The sequence below is a fragment of the Dromiciops gliroides genome, chromosome 2, assembly GCF_019393635.1.
Source record: "Dromiciops gliroides isolate mDroGli1 chromosome 2, mDroGli1.pri, whole genome shotgun sequence".
In the NCBI taxonomy this organism is placed as follows: Eukaryota; Metazoa; Chordata; class Mammalia; order Microbiotheria; family Microbiotheriidae; genus Dromiciops; species Dromiciops gliroides.
In genome coordinates, this window is record NC_057862.1 from 514,094,979 (window position 1) to 514,114,147 (window position 19,169).

Genomic DNA, 19,169 nt, shown 5'->3' on the forward strand with positions numbered 1-19,169 from the left:
CGTATGATGATCAACTGTGTATGATTCAGCTACTCTCAGCAGTACAATGATCCAAGACAAGTACAAAGGATACATGAAGGAAAATGCTATCCACATCCAGATAAAGAACTGATGGACTCATAATGCAGATTAAAGAATTTTTTTCACTTTATTCTTTTGCATGTTTATTTTTCTTTTGAAAAATATATTTTTCTTTCACAGCTGTGACTAATGTGGAAATATGTTTTACATGATAGCACATATATAACCTATATCAAATTGCCTACTATTTTCAGAAAAGGGGAGGGAAGAGAGGGAAAGAGAAAACTTTGGAACTTAAACTATTTTAAAAATAAATGCTTGGGGCAGCTAGATAGAGCACCGGCCCTGGAGTCAGGAGTACCTGAGTTCAAATCCGGCCTCAGACACTTAACACTTACTAGCTGTGTGACCCTGGGCCAGTCACTTAACCCCAATTGCCTCACTTAAAAAAAATAAATGCTAAAATTGTCTGGACATGTAATTGGGAAAAATAAAATACTATTAAAAATAAAATAAAATATAATGAATGATGTCATGACAGTCATTTGGATTCCTTCTTACTAGAAGTCAAGGAAAGAATGTATAACTTGTTAGGAAGTTGAAGAAGGGATTTCTAATTAAGTATGAGTTAGATTATATAGTCTCAGAGGTGCTTTCTAATTTTGTGATTTTATGGTGAAATTGTCTTTATAGAATTCCTCTCTTCCTTAAAGATATATCTTAAGCATTACCTTCTGCATAAAGCCATCCCTGATTCCTCTAACTGCAGGTGTCCTTCCTCTTCTTCCTTAATTATATTAAAGTATGTGTATAATATCTATATTTCCAGTATCCCATAATAGATACTTAATAAGTGCTTTGATTAATGATATTTTTTTGTTCACATATACTTTTCTTTATTATTGTATATGTCCTCTGAGGTCAGGGACTGCATTGTTTCTCCTTTTAGTATCCCTGGTGCTGAACATGGAGCTTCGTACATAGTACATTTCTCTAACTAGAATCACTCACTTCTCTAATTAGTCTTCCAAATTGCTGGTAAAATTGCCAAAGTAATATTTCTAATGCATAGCTCAAAACAAGTCATTCCCTAGGTCAATAAACTCAATGGACTCCCTATTACCTCTATGATCAATTACAAACTTCTCTGTTTGGCATTTCAAGTTCTTCTTCATCTCCCTCCAGTCTATCATTCCAGTATTAGTGGTGATTACTCCCTTTCATGAGCATCTTTGTCCAGAAAAAGTTGCCTACTTGCTTTTTCTCACACAAGACATTCAAACTCCTGAATCCATACATTTATATAAGCTGTTTCATATTTCTGAGATACACTCCTTGCTTACCTCTACTTCTGAAATTCCTTTCCATTTTCAAAGCTAAGCTTAGCACCATCCCTATATGAAATCTTTCCTGTTTCCCCAAACCTTTCCACCCCCTTCCAAAGACCTGCCTTGTATGTCTTCAGACTTACCCCTGCCCAATAATGTAAACTCATGAAGGAGGTGGTATTCTCTTTTTGTCTTTGCACATTAGAGCCTTGTACAATGTCTGGTACACAGTTAGCATTTTTAAATGGTTTTTGGTTGATCTTGTGTGTGTGTGTGTGTGTGTGTGTGTGTGTGTGTGTGAACTGAATTCACAAGACACCATTAGAATACTGAAGGGCTACCCAAGGAAGAATGATATGGAACAAAAACCTGGAGCTGAAGCCCCTTCCAGGTCATCTAGTCTAAACCAGGGGCATAAAACTCAAAAAGAAGTAGATCCAAGTGGCCACATATTGACTTAAACAACCACAAATCAACATTATTTATGTTGCATCATATTTTTATTTATTTTATTAATCATTTTCCAAATTTAATCTAGCTTGGGCTGTGCTTAGTAGTTTTGCTGGATCGAAGTTTGACACCTCATGGTTCACTTCAAGAACAAAGGACAAACAACAACAACAAACCCCTTATTTGTATAGATGACAAAGCATTCCTAGTGCTTTCCTAGTATTATGTAGTTAAACAAGTCAAAACTAAAATACAAATCCAGGTCCCATGATGCCAAATTTGGAATAGTTTTCACCATAAAATGCAGTGCTCATTTTGATATTCCCATCTAGTTATAGAGAATATTGACCATTTTTTTTTTGGTTCAATAATTAGAAGTTGTAAAGAAACAGATTTAAGCTTGAGATAAAGAAAAAAATCTTCCTATACCAATATTCATTTTTTTTTTATTTTTTTCCTTTCCACCCAGAGCTCTTCAAACACTGGGTGGATAAGCATGTATTAGAGGTGGGGGATTTTTATACCAGGATGCTGTGATCTAGATGGCCTCTAAGGTCTCTTCCATCTTTGTGACACTGGTAGTCTGTCAACTGAATCCTAGGGAAGAAGTCTAACTCAGCCTGGTAGGGATCCATAATTTGGGGTAAACACTTAAGGCTAACATGCTTTAAGATAAACATTGTCTTGTCAAGTGGTTTTAACACAAGGTTCATGGTTATGGTCCCGGTCAAATAGCAATTGTTGTCAGCAAATGTGAAAGACCTTCTGTGCCACGGAGCAAGGGTTCAGTGAGGCTGGATTGTGGGCTTCTAAATGAATCAATACACTTGTAATATTCTGTTTCATTCAACCTATGAACCATATTCCTCTTTCATGTTTGTACTTCTTTGCTGATAATAGCTCAAAGTCTAAGGAGTCATGTGTTATATCAGGAGTAGGCCTTAGGTTGAAGCTCCTCATGTTCATACTCCAAGAAATAAAACTAGAAGGCAATTTTCAAAATGGAATGGCTTATGGGTGTACTAACCATGAATTATGAAAGCACAGACTCATTTAAAAAATGCTGAATATTTATTAAATGGCAACAATATTGCAGACCCATGTGCTAGCTTCTGTTAAATACAAAGGCAAAAAAGTAAATAGGTCTTCTGTCTTCAGTCAGGATATTTTCATGGGGAGGGGGTAGAGATATATGGGTAAATATAAAATATTTTATATGTCTGTTTATTAAGAAATTGGAGTATCAGCAAAAGTCTCTTGTAGGAGTTTAAACTTAAATGGAGACTTGAAGTAAACTAGGGATTCCAAGAGGTGGAGATTAAGCAGGTTCAAATACTGATTAATCATAAAAAAAAGGAACCAACAGATCCAGAACAACAGCCTGACTCTAAAGCAAAGGCAACTTTAAAAAAATTAAATACTGGGACTAAAAACTTAAGTAAAATCTTTATTTACAAAGATGAAATTAGAGTGAATCTACTCAATTGTGGAAATAGGTCATAATTTTGGTAATTTCCTCATTAAAAACAAAATCTTAAGAGATTTCTATTATTTGGAGCAAATCTTCTTAAACCATAAGTTGCAACCTCTTATGGGGTTGCATAACTGAATGTTGGAATTGTGAAAAATTTGGCAATAGAAAAAGGTTATGTATAGCTATTTTATATAGCCATATACCTGGGGTTGCATAAAAATGTCTCTGGATGAAAAGGAGTCACAAGTGGAAAAAGTTTAAGAAGCCCTGATTTAAAGCAATTCTTCATTAATGGCATTTACACAATTTATCTTTAATTATTTGGCCAATCACGACAATCATTAAACCCAACAAAAACAGTAGAAAATTATATTGTGTATATTTTATTCTTTTCATTAATAATTGTGGGCATTTATATAGAATTTAAAGGTTGACAAGGTCTTTTCAAATATACTTTAAGAAAATGTTAATAACATAGATTAAAATTTAAAGTATATCTGCATATTTTTCCTGGAGAGATAATTGTTAAACTTTTAACAGCATACTATTTTATTACTCTATAAACATTTTTTTAAGCTTAGCAGAATAGTTATGGGCTCAGAGGACAAAGCAATCATTCCATCAAGCTTCACTTGTGGTGAGGCTTAGAGAGTCACCACAAATCCAGCTGATATAATTGTTACTATTTTACAGATGAGGCAACTGGTGTTGGTAAGTTTATGACATCTTCAAGATCACAAGACTATTTACCAAATGTCAGAGGAGGGTGTTGAATCCTGGACCTCCTAATTCTCAATTCCAAATCCAGTAGTAAATTGCTGTCCTCTTTTTACTCATCCAACTATCTACCCATTCATCCATCCATCCTTCCAACCATCCATCCATCATCTATCCCCAAGTGTTATTTTTTCTAACAGTCTATTATTATTGCTGCTGCTGTTTATGTTAGTGAAAATAATGACATACAGTTTTATAACTAGTAGCTGTATGTTAATTAGTCTCCAGAAAACTGAGTCCCTTCTCTGGGCTCAACAACTCAGGAATCTCAAAGCTTCAGAGGGCAACAGCAGCAGCTCCAGCCCCAATCCCAGTCCCAGTCCCAGCCAATTCAGCAGTTTAGAACCTCCATAATGCTTACCTGCAATCAGTCAGTCAGAGACACATAGCAACCTGAGAAAAAGACATCATCACAAATCCTTATTTTTTGAATTTTTGTGTGCTTGCCCTAAATACTGAATACAGTGCTGATCCAAAGGCTTATATAGGAGGAAGACTCTAGATATCTTCATTGCCCTGGGACTTTTGGCTTAGACATTAGGGATCCTCTCAATAGCTGCCTCAAAGAACCAAATTGACTCCACCACTCTTCCTGTTACCTACCTTGGGGAGAGGATTTTCCCAGCTTCATAATCCTTGCTCCTGGTTTCTTTGGGGGATGGGTATGCAAGTACCTGTAAGGTAGCCCCTTTACTCAACTTGAATCCCTCTCAGATCTGCCTACCTGCTGATACCCATTCTGAGGACTTTGTAGTATGCCTGGAATCCCCACTCACCTGTTAGGGAGGCAGACTTGAGACCAAGTAGAAGTCAATAGCATAGGGGCTGCTAGGTGGCACAGTAGATAAAATACTGGCCCTGGATTCAGGAGGACCTGAGTTCAAATCTGGCCTCAGACACTTGACTCTAGCTGGATGACCCTAAGCCAGTCACTTAACCCTCATTGCCCCACCAAAAAAAAAGTGCAAAAAAAGTCAATAGCATCACATACTACATGGTTGAGACTAATCTGCACCATCTGAGAATTTCCACCAATCCTTCCTGGTTACAATACAGGATCTATTTTATTGAACAATAATAATAAATAATTACCTTTTCTCTGCCCATTATGCTAAAACTTTATTGATAAAGCACAGTTTCTTCATCTGGATGTTAAGGACAATAAAGTTTCTGATGTGTTAATCACAAAAGTTATTCTTAATTTTTTTGTTTTTGTTTTGGTGAGGCAGTTGGGGTTAAGTGATTTGCCCAGGGTCACACAGCTAGTAACTGTCAAGTGTCTGAGGCCAGATTTGAACTCAGGTTCTCCTGACTCCAGGGCTGGTACTCTATCCACTGTACCACATAGCTGCCCCCAGTTATTCTTAATTAAATTCAACTAGCATTTCAGTTTCAAAAATTATCTTCATTCAGGTTCTAAAAATTGTCTCCAACCTCTGCTTCAATGAAGGCATTGTAGATTAATTCACTTAAAGTCAGCCTAATAATGCCAGAAAATGCCTAATTCTCCTTGCTGTATGAAGCCTGCAATTACTCTTCTATATTTTATATATTTCTATCTTATCTGTTGGTAGATCTAATGGAAACATCCATTTTATGTGGATCATATGTGGAAAATTGCAGAGCACTGCCAATGAATCCAACCTTCCCTATGTTGCAAAATCCCATTATTTAGTCACCAGCATTCTTCAAATGATGGTGTCTGGTTGCTAATAAAAAAGATCCATAACGCTAAATGAATCAAAATTGTAAGTGCTCCTTAGTGGAATAGAAAGACACATGCCATGTGTATGAAAGCAGTGTTATGTTACCAATGTGGATTTTTGCTTGAGAAGTGCTGACACAGGATTCATCAAGGGCACCAATGACTAGAAAAGAAGGTAGGTCAGAACAATATAAATATAGTGAAAAGAAAGGGATAGATGGCAAATGGTTAATTGAACTCTCAATACACATGAAATGAATCAGAGGATGTTTTCTGCAAGATTTGATGGAAGAGAACATAAATTTAAGAAGATAAGAAACCATATTGAATTAAAATATTTCTGACTCAAGTGAAATAATAGAAGTATCTACTTTCAGTATGCAGCCTAGAATATGAACAGAGAGTTAGTCTCAGTGAGGAAGACTTAGGCTCAATCCCTACCTCTAGCACCAACTACCTCTGTGAATCTGGGCAAGACACAGCCTCTTAGTGCCCTTAGGCAATTCATTAAGATGAAACTTTAAGAATACCTTGAAGAACTTAAGTGAGTCAATTGACACAGTGCATTTTTTAATCTATTAGACAAAGAAAATAGCAGGATGAAATTTTTATTTCAAAGTAAAAATTATGGCATATGCACGTAATTATTGGAGTTTAAAGTAAATTTGTCTAGATAGAGAGTGTCATGGGGAAATAGTGTAGGGGGTTTGGGAAGGGGATAGGGGTAGGGGTGTAGGGGTAGGGGTTTGGGATAGGGCATAGGGGTTTGGAATCCTTAGGAATTCCTCTTTAAAGAATTACACCCTCATGCACACAAAAGCAATTATAATAAGATGGTAGTTTATTTCGGGGCTGAGGAAGGGAAAGGGAAGAGAAACCATGAAAGAAGTCCTTGGACTTCTCATGGGGAGAAAGGCATGGCACAGAGAGAGAGTGGCTCTGAGATACCAATCTCCTTGAGCAGGAGACTGGAAGGTACTTTTATAGAGGACTGATGGGGGTGACCATCTGACTGTGCAAAGTTCCCTTAGTAAGGGAGGACCATCCCCCACTGGTAGTGACAGGAGGAATTGGGTGAGGGGTGGCTGCAGATCTCTCAAGTCATCTCCTCTAGACACAAAGGAAGCAGCCACACCTAATCTTATTGCCCCGTGGTTGAAGAAGACTAGAATGAAGGGTGGGGGTCCTGGAGCTAGCTCAGTCCCATCTGGTTCCACTTATCTCTCTAGGCGTGTCTGTCCTCTGGTTTAGTTTCTCAAGGAGAAGTTTCTTTTATGTGCCCCAGAGAACTTCTGGAGTACTATGGACCCGTAACAATAGGATCAATTATAGTACATTATATATTAAAATTTTTCACATAAATTGTATCTGGTTCTTTTAGTGTTAAGACTATATTGAAGGGCAGTTATCATTCTGCTTCAGGAAATGGCAGTTCTTTACCTGGGCTTCCCTAAACCAATGCAATCTCACACTTGTGACAACACAAAACAAAATAAATAAAATATAACAAAAAATACTAGCTTTCCCACTTGACTTTATGTGTAAGTTAACTAGATAAGTAGGTTGTTGTATTATGAGAAGAGTAACAAGATCACAATTACAATAATTTGTTCCTTACTGGCAAGTCCTACAGCCCAATACTGTTTTCAACTTCATCAGGTAAAAGTAGTTTGTAATCTCCAAGAGCTAATACTTTAGTTGAAAATAGTAATGCATGTATGTGAATGATTAATATATAACTACTCATAATCAACTAAAAGATTGAAGAATACTAAGAAAGGGAGAGGGATGCATGGGAAGAAGCAATTAAGTAATTTTCTAGATCACAGGTAATAGAGATGCTGGAGAGGTTGCCAGGGGAGACATTTTGGGTCCTGGGTAGAGATCAACAAAGAGAAACTGGGCAAACTGCAGGATGAATTTCAGACATTACTTTTTTAAAAAAAATTCCCCTTTTTTGATAAGACATTTCTCCTTGGGGCAGCTAGATGGTACAATGTATAGAGCCATAGGCCTGGAGTTAAAAAGACCAGAGTTCAAATCAAATTTCCGACCTTTACTAGCTATGTGACTAGCAAGTCACACCTTGCCTGAGTAAAGCTGGAGAAGGAAATGGCAAATCACTCCAGTATCCTTGTCAAAAATAGAATACAATGGACAGATGTTCCATAAAGAAACTCTCTGCTAATGCGGATCAGCCCTTGCTCTTTAATGTACAATTTTAGAAGCTTTCTTTTTCTTTCCCTTTGCCTCTCTCTCTCTTTCTCTCTCTCTCTATGTATGTATGTATATATATACAACCCTATGCATATGTGCATATGTGTATACAAGTATTGTGTACTTATACACAAACTTATGCATATGTGTGTTCATACATTATATGTATATGTACACATATCATATATACATATGTATATAACATGTGTGTATGCTAGAGTATTTATGACTATATTGCATGTATTTTTATATATGCATACATTGTATCAATAGAATGAAAGCTCCTTGAGAACAAGATTTTTTTTTTTCTGCCATTGAATCCTAAGTACTTGGCAGAATGCCTGATATGTAGAAAGCACTTAATGCTTTTTGATTGATTGATACTATTGAATTTTAAGTCCCCCTGAAAGCAAGGGTTATAAAAATTCATTCATGTATATCTACCAAACGGCATGGTACATTACACATAAGAAGTGATAGATTGTTAAATAGTTTTTTAAAAGTCTCTCTCTATGTTAAATATATAATATATATGTACATGCATACATGCATATTAACATACATGTGTGTATCTATGTATATATACCTAAGTACCACAGTGGACAGAGTGCTGTTCCTGGAATCAGGAAGACCTGAGTTCAAATCTAGCTTCAGGCACTTACCAGCTGTTTGATCGTAGGTAAGTCATTTTAACCTCTGTTTGCCTCAGTTTCCTCAACTATAAAATAGGGGTAATAACAGTACATATATCATAAGACTTTTGAGGATCAAATGAGATTTTATTTTTAAAGCTCTTGTTCCAGTGACTGGATCATACTAAATGCTATAGAAAAGCTTATTCTCTCCTCCACTTAAATAGAGATCTCTGACAAGATCTTTGTTTTTTGTTTGTTTGTTTTTGTTTTTGTTTTTAATTTACCCCTCAATACAATTACTATGCCTAAAATGGACAGGTTTGTGCTTGTTAAAAAATAAAGAAAAAAAGGGAAAAAAGATAGATTTATTATGCTTTTTAAGATCCAATGATAGATTTTGTTTGTTTCATATATGTTTCCTCATTTGCTCCTTGTAGGCTGTTTCAGACTCAGGCTCATGATGATTGGAAAGATCAATTTAATCAACATGAAAACATATCTCTTTAAATTTAAGATCTAAGAAACAACCCATAAATATCCCTGTAACTAGTACCCATGTACTAGTGCACATCTACAGATATATCAGCTTAATAGAAGAGAGAACTGAGTTTTCCTGTTCCAAAAATCGGCATCCATTTACTTTAAAAACATATAACTGTATTACTTGAAGTGCCAGGATTTTGCCTTGGGTGCCAGAATTAACTGTATTGTTGGTAGCTATTGATTTCTGTGCTATCCTGAAACAGTTGAAGGAGCACAGAAAAACTATGTGAATAGCAGCCAGTGACAGCTGCACTGGAGACACTGTAACCTTGAGACACTAGCTTTGGAATACAAGGAGCATGTCAGTGTGATGCACAGGAAGGCCAAGCCAGGGGTGTGCTGAGAATATGATAGTGAACAAATACCACTGCAATAGCCAGGGACCAGACCACAGATGGGAGCAGAAAATAAGAGACAACAAGCCTGACCACATGATTCCTCATCAACATGATTGTTCAAGAATCTGTAATCTAGTGTTAACAGGATCTCCCCCCAAAAGTGAAGATTCATCTTGACCAAATTTAGGATCATCATTTTAGAGCTAAAAGGAATAACAGAGGTCATCCATCCTGACCCCTTCACTTTAAAGATAAGGACATTGAGCCTCAAATGGCATGACTTACTTCAACTCAAAGAATAATCCATAATTCACACAGAGTAAACCTTACAGGAAAAAAAAATCAAATCTGGGAGTTTAAGCCCAGTCATCTGGGGTGGTGTAGGGGATAGACAGTCAGGCCTAAAATCAGGAAAATTTCCCTTTTGGAGTTCAAATCTGGCCTCAGACACTAACTGTGTGATCCTAGGCAAGTCACTTAACTCTGCTTCAGTTTCTCATCTGTAAAATTAGCTGAAGAAGGAAATGCCAAACTACTCCAGTACCTAACAAGAAAACTCCAAATGGGGTTACAAGGAGTGAGACACAAATGAAACAATGTCTGATTCTAAACCAACACTCATTCCAATATTGATCCCACCCCCTGCCTTATCCCATCTCTGATCCTCAGTTTAATTTTAACTGGGGTTTCATAATAATTGAACTCATCTCATAGAATAGCTGTATAAAAAGACCCTTAGAAAAAATCTTGAAGGATTATGGAAGGGTGAATTATTAATACTTTGATTTTGTTGGACAAATTAGCTGTTTAAGCTCTGGAAATGGGCTGGATTGTTGGTTTGTTAATCTTCATATCTATGGCATTTACCATGAGGACTTGCAAGTAGTAAGTATTCAATCTATGAATTGAATATTTGCACTGAGAAAAAATCTATTCCATGATGATACAATGTACCCCAGAAAACAATCTTTCTCTGGCTTATTGTAGGTCACAAAGAGAATTGGGTGGGTGAATGTAATTGGTGAAACCTAGAAAGGTTTTAAATATAGGCCCCGAGACTGATGGTATTTGTCATCTGAGAACTAGCTAAGTGCCTATAATCAGATTGGACCCAAATTAATTTTTAAACCCAAACAATCAGTGAAGATGGTTTACTAAATCATAGTGGAATCCTGAAGTACATTGGTGGAGTACCCACACCAATGAAATCACAGATCCTTGGAATGTTTAAATATATTTCAGCTTTCTCTTCCTTCCAGGTTTTATGCTAATGACAATTAACCCTTTGGTTTGAGGAGAGCAAGAATGAAATAACTATTGTTGCCCCGGCTCACTGCTGACATTCTTCTATAGTCTTGCAGTTAAAATAATAAGAAGCAAGGAAATTCAGACAGACACGTGTTATGATCATAAGGTACCTCAGAAGTTTTCTGGGGGAAATGAAGGAACCTTCTTCTCCTGGATCACCATCAGTCCTCTATAAAAGTATTTGCCTATCTCCTGTTTGAGGAGATAGGTATTTCAGAGAACCACGCCTCTGTGCCATGCCTTCTCCCCATGAGAAATCCAATGATTTCTTTCTTGGTATCCTTCCCCTAGCGCCTAAATAAAATATTATTTTATTCTAATTGGATTTGTAAGCAAGAGGGTATAATTCTTTAAAGAGGAATTCCTAAGAACCGCTACCTGAAACCCCCCACCAATTTCCCCCATAATGAAAGGAAGGAGAGGAGAAAATGTAAAAGATATATAGGTCTACTCTTTCACTACAGGGAATGACTGTAATTTGATATTTTGCATAAAATGACTTGGACAAAGTTGATAAGCAATGGGAATATTATTAAGGAGGGATATTGAGGAAAAGACCATTCCAGAGAGAAAGAGAATGTCAATCAATAAACAATTATTAAGCACCTGCTTTGTTCTAGGCTATATGCTAAGTCTTAGGGATACAAAAAGAGATAAAAGACAGTCCCTGCCCTCAATGATTTCTCATTATAATGGGATTGTTAGAGATAAGAATGTTAGATCAATAGGATATTTTTCTTTCTATTCTGAATGTGCTAGGTATTCATTCAATAATGAGTATATAAGGAAAACACGGGAGTAGATGGTCAATATTTATCTAGATATGTTTATACATTGTCTTCCCCAATACAATATACATCCCTTGTTGGCAACATTTCATTTCTGATGTTGTGCTACCCTTGCCTTGCACAACTTCTGGCATTGAGTCTTATAAATGTTTGTTGATAAATTTAATTAAAAGAATCACAGAGTGGTAGAGTTAGCCTGGTTTTAAAGGTCATTTAATGCATTTTATAGATAAAGAAATTGAAGTCCAGAACAAGAAGTAATATGTTAAAGGTGAAGGCTCATTGTGGCAGAGCTGGAATGTGGCCATAGGTCTCATGCCTCCTAGTCCAGTGAGTTTATGTGGTTATGACTAAATGAAATAAGCTTAAAAGGCATATTAATATATTGCATTGTGTCAAATAGAAAATATACATGGTATCATTAATTTGAAAGGTAGAATCCCTCCAGGCAACATATTAACTTTTTTTTAAAATGTAATATCTAGTTTGAATATATTTTTATTTATTTTAATAAATATTTCCCAAATACATTTTAATCTAAGTTGGACCACATTTTGGGGTATTATTGAACCTGTGCTTAACACCTTGGTCAGTGTATAAAGAGCCAATCTTAGAATTAGAAACACTAGGGTCTAAGTCCCATCTTTGATATAAAGTGACCCTGGGGGGCAGCTAGATGGCACAGTGGATAGAGCACCGGCCTTGGAGTCAGGAGTACCTGAGTTCAAATCTGGCCTCAGACACTTAACACTTACTAGCTGTGTGACCCTGGGCAAGTCACTTAACCCCAATTGCCTCACTAAAAATAAAAAAATTAAGTGACCCTGGACAGGTTACTTAATTTCAGAATTATAGTCAGAAAGTTGTCAGTCTGTATTGGGGGAGTGCATTTCCTCACAGCTTTTCATCACTATCCCCTCTTCCCCTACCCTTATTATTTGAGATTATATAAATAGAAACAGTCAAAATTGTAAGGTAAGTGATTGTTCCTCTGGGGAATTCCCTCCCTTAAGACATTTATAGTTGTTCTGTCACTTAGTAAAGTTCATAGGATTATAATTTATAGCCAGAGAGGACTTTGCATAGTATCTGGTTCAATGCCCTTATTTTACAGTTGAGCAAACTAAAGCTCAGAGACATAGTGACTTGCCTAATATCACATGTGGATCAGAGCAGGGGTAGCAATACAGGCTGTCAGACTCTTTTCTCAGTATTCTTTCCTTTCTCTATACCCTGCTTATTAGAAAGGTCCCAGAGCATTATGCCCTCCATCATTGTCATTACATATTATTTAGTTGAAATCTTCATCAAATAGGAGGGAAGACTCAAAATAACTATGTAGGATCTTGTTTTCAAAACTTCAGTTCAAGAATTATTATTGAATAATGAATCTTTGGCTTTCTCATTTATATAGAGCTTTCCTGTTTATTTTCCTTCATAGGTATCTTTCTTCAGTAGTTTAAGATCTTCTCTTTCTTAATGGGCTTTCACTTCAAATTAGAGTGTAGCCTTATAAAATGATGACAGTTAGGGAGGTTGATGTCAAGTTTAAGCAGCTTCAATTACTGCCTGATTTGAAGGGGGAAAAATCAAATACTGTTTCAGATATAATGTGTCACAATGACAGCAGAGGTGGATGGTGATCAGACCATTAAGGTGACAGAAATATTTCTACTAAAAAGGGAGGGTTTGGGAGAGTAATTTCTGCATGCATGTGTAGCTATTTTTTCATATCTAAATAATCAGAAGGAATTTCAAGAGTGTATTTTTATATTGTCACTGCTCTTTCTCATTTTCAATAAATGCAAGCCACTTGGAATGATAACAATTGTGGAATTCCCTGCTCTCAAAGAGCTTAAGAGTGGATAAGGAGATAAACAGATAAGCCAAAAATTAAAAAAAAAAAATCATTGGTGGTATATTAGTTGCTTTGCCCCATTTTTTGTGTATGAGGACAGGCAGTACGGAGTAGTAGTTAAGGATTTGGCCTTAAAGGCAAGAAGACCCTAGTCTAAGTCCTGTTTCTGGAAAATGCTGACTATGGAACCGTGGGCAGGTCACTTCCTCTTTCCTGCCATACACCAAGTAAACTCTAAATTGCCAAGAAGTTAACCTCTATCATTAAGGGAATTTCCTAATTTGAAGTTTCTAATACAGGTGAAATCACAAGTCTGTACTTTATTTTCTCATCTCACTCCCCTTTCCTCTAATTCTTGTTCTTTGATCCAATTCAACAAATATGTCTTTAGCATTTACAATGTGCAAGGTTCTATTTTCATAAGGGAAAAAAAAGGTGAAAAATAATGTCTCTCACCTCATTCCACTGAGTATTGAAGGTGAGGGAGATACAACATAAACATGGGCACATATAAAACAAAGTTATATGTCTTAGATATTAGATAAAGTGTTCTAAAACTTTTTATATCATGGATACCATTAGGAGTCTAGTGAAACCTATGGAACTCTTCCCAGAATAATATACACAATAAAAATACTTGGGGTTAGAAAAGAAACTAATTATATTGAAAGATTTAACTTTTGTTCTTTAAAGTTTGTGTACAAGTTAAGAATCCCCAGAACTGAGAGACAATAACAGAGAAAGATGGAGATACAGAGGCAGAATGAAGCAGAAAGAGACAGAAAGAAAGAGTGGAGAGGAGGAAAAGAGAGGGGAGAAGTAAAGAGGGGGAAACAGATAGAAGGGTTGAGAAAGGGAGAGGAGGAGAAACAGAGAATCTCAAAGTACTTTAAGAAAATAGATCTGTAACGATTGGAATAACGCCACCTGCTGGATACTTACTGTAGAAGAGTTCTGCCCATGAAGCAAAGGTCTTTGAGGGCAAGACCAGGCATCAGGAAGTGACGCAGACTAGTGGGAGGAGGAAGGAAGAGACTGGCGCTCAGTCTTGCGCTTTTTCCTGAGGACGCTGGCGGAGAAGGGAGCTAGAAATGTGCTCTCCCTTTAATAGATAGGAATCTAGGCCTTTCTCTCTCTCTTTCCCAAATTCTTATTCTCCTTAATAAATGCTTAAAAGTCTAACTCTTGCTAAAGCTTATAATTTATTGGCGACCACTCATTAGATATTTTAGACAGTTTAGCTAGAATTTTAACCCTTAACAGATCATTTAGAACTCATGGAAATCATAGCAGTCTATATGGAATAGTGTTATCTGAGGTGATACATAAGGGAAGAGAAATATATGAATAGAAGAAGATGAACCTCTTCCTTATTTTCTTTATATGTAAAATGGTCATAAGATTAAGACCTCTTAAAGACAGTTGTGAGGTTCAAGTGAGATAAATTTGCCGAGCTCTTTGCAAACCTCAAAATGCTATATAAGTTGTAGTGATGATAATGATGTCACCCAAATCCTTCATTTTATAAAACAAACAAAAAACTAAAGTTCCTCAAAAATGGACTGATTTGCTATATCACTCTGAACTAGAATTGGGACATAGTTCCTCTGACGCCAAATCAATTGTTCTTTCTACTAAACCACATGAGCTCCAGAAACTGTTGATATTTGTTCCATGCCATATGCATATATGAGGCATCATAGAACTGTAGTAAAAATTATTTGTGGTAAAGATTGATATTGCCTTTTTTTAGCTGATTCATTTGGGGGGGGGGCACACCTGGCCCACTCTGAGGTTACATATGCTACTGAGGTCAGAAGGAGAACTCTCCATAGGCAGTTTTTGAAGGACCTCCCCCTTTAGGGGAGGAAAAGATTGAATCCTCCCTGAAGGGTGGTGGAGTGGCTTCCAGAACACTAGGCATCTTCTGGAACATGCTCTCTTCTTCTTTTGCCCTTGGGGTGGTGTATGTTCACTCTGTCTCGGCATGGCGCAAGCAACTGCAGACTGGGTTTGGTGAGTTAATTACAGAAAACCCTAAATTCCTTTGAACAAGCTTAATTGGAAACAGTTTGGGTATTGAATAGGCTAAGTTTAGAGTTAAGAGCATTTATCTGTATTTCTATTTTCCTATTTCCTTATCTTTGAGTTTTATTAATATTACCTTTGTTGTTTAATTAATTCCCAAGCAATAAAATCTGATCCTCTGAGAACTAAAGCTTAGAGGATCCTCTTTTTTTGGCCTGGGAGAAATATCTAAAAAAGGGCAGTTCAGAGGGGAGGGTAAACCTAAAAGGTCCCTCATATTGCCAGGACCTCAATATTAAGGTGAGTCACCCAAATAACACTCCGTATATCATATTTTGGCCCTCATAGAACAGAAGAAAAGGCATTAATTCAACACCTGGCATCAATTTTTGCCTCTAATACTACTTGTACAATTTGGGGCAAGTCATTTAAATCCTCTAGTCTTTATTTTCCTCATTTTAAAAATGATGACATTAGACTAAATTGCCTGTGATTCCATGTTTTGTTGTGTTTTATTTTTACAGAAGTAAATTTTTATCACCTTACCTTTCCAGAGGGGATCTCCCTGTGAATAAAGACTTTACTGCTTAATCCTAGCATAGTATTTTAGTTTATACATCTCTTTTTTATGTAATTATGTACTATGTTGACTTTTTTATCCTTAGTAGATTGAAAGCCTCGAGAGGGCAATGACAATCTATTTTCTAAGTTATTTTTTCTTTCTCAGTACCTAACACAGTGCTCTGTAAATAGTAAATGTATCAAGTAATTTTTATTTCAAGCAAAAAGAACCACTGCCTTGGAATTTACTCTCATATGGGGAGCTCAACCTATTTGTAATTACCCTGAGTCTGGGAGAGATTAAGTGACTTGGCCTTGTCATGCAGCTAGGATATGCCAGTAACTGTAATAGTAACTGTTCTTAAATGGGACAGCTAGTTGGCATAGAGTGCTATCCCTGGAGTCATGAGGATCTGAGTTCAAATTTGTCCTTAGACACTTGACACTTACTAGCTATGGGACCCTGGACAAGACCCTGAACCCTGATGACCCAATTGCCTCAAAATTTGGGGCCATCTCCAGTCATCCTGATGTATACCTTGCCAAAGGACCCAGATGGTATAGGCTAAAATTGTAATTTTCAAAAGTAAGAGCTCACATTATATATTAGAGAAAGCAACAATGATAAAGGGTGTTAAAAGGTAGACTTTCTATTTTAAAGTATTTTTATTTAGTTTGGGGAAATTTAAAAAACAATCTACCCACTGTTCCACCTAGTAGGCAAATATCAAAGTCACTATCTGATGACACTCTGCTCAAGTAGACAGTTGGAACAAAATCCATGTTCCATGTAAACTTAGATAATTCTCTTATTTTCTGTGTCTTAATAGTCCTTTCTACTACTCGTGTTTAAATTGCCTAAAAAACTCACAACAAATTTTTGAGTCAGTGCCCACTTAAAGGTACCAAAGTAACTCCTTTTTTGGTATAGTATAAATCAACAATGAAATATGACCAATAAGTAATTACTCATGCAAGCTCAATGTACTAGGGGCTTAGGATATCAATCTTTAAAAAAATCATCATCCTATTGAATTCCAGCACTGCTGTAAGTATTATAGTTTAATGGTATTTGAGAAATTAACAACTGTTCAAAGAGGTAATGTGAAAATAAAGAGTAATTTAATTTAGACCCCTCCCCTCAAAACTAATTAGAATTCTGTGCAATCCAAGTCATTCACCCATTAATTGATTCAAAAATATTTAAATCTTGTACTGTTTCAATTTAAATATGTATACATATACAATCTTAGTCATATTTCAAATAATCCATCATTTCTTCTTCTTTTTCTTTAATGTAGTGTAGTAAAATTATAGAATATATGTATTATGATGGAAGCACTATTGAGAGTGATTCTTCTTAAGACTATCATAATTCACAAAGAGTTAGTGTGCACCCACAGGATTCAGCAGTGCAATCAGAATGGGAAAGAAAGGAAGAAGGAGTTTATAAAATCAAATTTAGAAACAGAAGATATATACCCTGGGTAAAAAGGGTTTATGAGGAAATATACTAGAAACACAAAGCAACTCAAGCAATTATGTTAGGACTAAAAACCTCACTGAGTACACTTTTATCATTCATTTTAGGAAACATAAGCTTCTAGTTTGGAAAAATAATAGTAACTCAGGATTTCATTTTTATTTTTCTCAAGTGGTCTTCCTAGGACCACTTGCTTTTTCTACTGTAATTGATAAGTTAATAGGTGTGGTGACTTTACAAGCACACCAAGTATCATTGTTTCTAAGAGACAGTCACAACAAGAGATAGAGCTTTACAAAAAATGAAAACAAACAAACAAGAAACAAAGAAAAATATAAACTTTCATAAGCTAGCCTCAATTTGTCCAGTTGTTGTTTTCTGGCTAATTTCACCATTGATGCTAACTAACAGATGAAGGATTGCAGAGAGGAACAACAGAAAGCCCATTCCACAAATATTTTTTGTTGATATATAATATAAAGAATACTCCAGTTTCTAGGATGTTTATTATCACTACAGGAATCTCCAGAGTGGAAAGGAGAATAGATTAAAATTAAAAGGGATGGTAACTAGATTTATTCTAATTATGGAATATTTTTCTAGGAGATGGATAATAATGGGTTAGGGGCATTTAGGGAGAATGCCTATCAAATAGATTTACTACATTATCATGTTCCCTTTCCCACAATTCCCTGGTTAAAAATCTCCCACAACAATATGCCAATTGTGGCTTGAATGAATTAGAAATATGTCCTAGGACTTAGAAAAAGGAACCAAAGTGATGAGCTTCAGAATCTGATGTCTGGGAAGAACCCCATCAGTGACCTGCAAGCAGGGCCAATCATATGTGGGAGGAATCTGAACAAAGGCTCTAAATTTCATTAAGAGAAGGATTGATTCAAGACCTCTCCCTCAAAGAATTAAGGTATTTGTATGTTTGGGATCAAATGTCAAATTAGAAAGAAATAGTATTATGTTCATTATAGGTGGGCTAGTTTGCCTTAAATACTGTAAACCAAATGTTAATGTGACCTAGGAGAAAACTGAAAGGCTCTAAGGAAAAATACAAATAAATAGTCATAATTTAAAAATATATTTAACATTGTCAATTGAAAAAAAACAAACATTGCTTATCATTTACAATAACCATGTAAAATAGAATGAAACATGGTAGCTGCACATTTCACACTATTATTTATAAGGATTTTATATGTCCCTAGTCATTATTGATGTCCTCTTCCTATTGTGATGTTTAAAATCTAATGTATGTTGGCCTTAACTGCCCCCCCCACGGGGGGGTATGGAGAACTAGCTAAGTTTACTTATAAATTCAGCAACAGTTTATACTTTTAAGTATTTATTAAAGTATATTAGGGGTTAGCAAAGAGAGAGAGAGAAAGCTGCCTTCACCTAGCTATCCAAAAGACTGAATTTTCCCTTAGTTCCACCGGAAGCCCCTGTCGAACCAGAAGAGAGGTGGTCCCTACACACAGCTCCAAGCTAATTGGCTGATAGCATTCAAGTCCATTGATCGACATGACTTACAGGTGGTCCATGAACTTCTGGAATACCAGGATGACCTAAGAAAGGTCATCTGATGCTTTCTCAACAGGGGGTGGTACCCTGGTTCTCACATTATACTGTATCATCATTCA

At 36.2% G+C, this 19,169-nt stretch overlaps 1 protein-coding gene across 1 annotated transcript in view; it reads right to left on the reverse strand.

Moving 5' to 3' along the window:
* Positions 1-19,169, reverse strand: part of CSMD1 (CUB and Sushi multiple domains 1) — a 2,580,735-nt gene that overhangs the window by 2,143,902 nt on the left and 417,664 nt on the right.